At 50.9% G+C, this 2097-nt stretch overlaps 1 long non-coding RNA gene across 1 annotated transcript; it reads left to right on the top strand.

The window, feature by feature from the left end:
• The first annotated feature begins 261 nt into the window (after nucleotides 1-261).
• On the top strand, nucleotides 262-1887 carry LOC123185194 (uncharacterized). The gene is made up of 2 exons (XR_006493213.1): nucleotides 262-1274; nucleotides 1420-1887. It is a non-coding gene; the product is annotated as an uncharacterized lncRNA (long non-coding RNA).
• The last annotated feature ends 210 nt before the right edge of the window (nucleotides 1888-2097 follow it).

Here is a 2097-nt window from a genome sequence, read left to right on the forward strand (position 1 = left end):
AGAGGGGGAAGGGTCCGATCACATTCACTTAGCAGAAAAGGCTACTTGAAGAATTAGAAATTAGTGAATGATGTAGAGGACATAAACTCATATATATAAATTTTCGGATTGGGGAAGGGTGGGTGGCGGCCGGAGGTGGTTGGCGGACATAAACTCATATATATAGAACAGCACTTTTCTAATTCCAGAATTAGAATAGTTATTTGGATGACAGCGCCCTATAGGGCCACGACATGTTCCTGAGATCGGGCGAGAACAGAAATAGCGCAAAGCGCCCCAAACCTTATCTCCGTCCCTCCCGTCGCCATCCTACCCCTGCGACCTCCCCCAATCCGCCAACCACCTCCGGCCGCCGCCCACCCTGCTCCGACGCGCCCCCGGGGCCCTCCTCCTTTCGGGCGAGCGGGCGCACCGCCGGCCCCGCCACCTCCCGACGCGCCGCCGCCCCGCCTTCTTCCGGTGCAAGGCCGCCGCCCCCACCTCCTCCTAGCACGCCGTCGCCTTCTTCCGGTGCAAGGCCGCTGCCCCCACCTCCTCCTAGCACGCCGTCGCCCCCGCCTCCTTCCGGCGCAAGGCTGGCCCCTTCCTTCAGGGCGAGGTGGGTTTGGACTTCAACCCCTCCCGCTCCTCCCATGCGCCGCCGCGCGTACCTACCCAGAACCCCACTTGCTCCCATGCGCCGCAGTTGGTCCCTACCCTGCACCCCGCCTACTCTCATGCGCAGCCGCGCGCACCCGCGCTGAACCCTGCCTCCTCCTGACTTGCTCGGCCCCTGTAGCAACTGCTGCCAGATCACGCGCGAGGCCCGCGGTGTCGTCCTGCTCCTTCGGCTAGCGGGACAAGACTATGTCCTGTCGTGAGAGTGAGAGCGGCATATAGGATGTCACCGACGACGATGCAACGGAGCCGGGCAAGTACATGATGTGGGCGCGCCGCTGGTGCCTAGTCTCACAGCCCTTGTTCGTCTCTGTGATGCTACAGGAAGTTCGATTCAGTAGCGCAAGCCCGTTCAAATGCATGAACTAAAAAGTTCGAGCCGCCTCTCATGGTCATCCATCAGTGAGATGCCTGGAGGACTTCTCCGTCGACGTGCAGGTTCAGCAATGGATAAGGAAGCTACTCTTGACCATTTTCTCGTGTACAGGCTGCATGAGGCGTACAGATCCAACTCCCCCGCCCGACAACTATGGCGTGTGGCTGCCTAGCACATCAGCGCCCCCACAAGGTCCATTTTCTAGGTGATTTTCTTGTCTGAAGTTCAGACGTACTTGCAGGTGCAAAAAAGTTGATGTTGTGATATATTAGTTCATTTTCATTGGTCCTTCAATATTGGAAAACATGAGTTTTCTTCTCCAAAATGCATCGATGCCGTGGAGTGCTAATTCTTCTTGGGTGCTTCTATCGAGCCTTGTGCTTCAGGAACCACCATGACGAACCGGCTCATCCTATTTTGGACAGCAAATCAGACGGAAGATTTTAGGCAGAATGCAGTTAAGAGATAATGGGGAAACGAGGGTTCAAAGATATTTTTTAGTACATGCAGAGAGCTTTTTCAGTGCACTGTAGCCAAAAATCTGCTCTGAAGGCCAAACTACTGACGTGTGGCTTGCTAGCACTAGTAGATCTTGGGATATGGGCATGTCAGGAAGAAGACGGAAAAGAAAATGGTGAGTTGGAGATCGCTAGTTCACTGCTCAAAAGGATAAGATCCCTGTTGGTTTTATATAGAGAATAACCAATGGGGGTAAAAAGAGCATCGCTTTGTCCAAGTCCACCAATCAAATTTTTGCTCTGTCTAAAGGTTTACGTCACTATCTAAAATTGTTGATTGTTTCTATATGTTTGAGCATCCGACTTAAGTTTCATTTGTGAGGCGGTTTAATTACAGTAATTTTGTCCGTTCAGTAATATGTGTACAAGTTATTGTATACAAATAAAAAAGCTAAGAAATTTACTCAGCAGTTGAAGAAGAAGAAGTTGTGTGATGTGGCGCTAATGGGGCTTGTAGTAGGTTGTAGTTTAAGCAAAGTTTTTTAAAAAATGGATTTTTATTGTTTTAGAAAAACATAGGTTCAAATTTAAATAATGGAGAAATTC

The sequence above is a fragment of the Triticum aestivum genome, chromosome 2A (assembly GCF_018294505.1).
Source record: "Triticum aestivum cultivar Chinese Spring chromosome 2A, IWGSC CS RefSeq v2.1, whole genome shotgun sequence".
NCBI lineage: Eukaryota > Viridiplantae > Streptophyta > Magnoliopsida > Poales > Poaceae > Triticum > Triticum aestivum.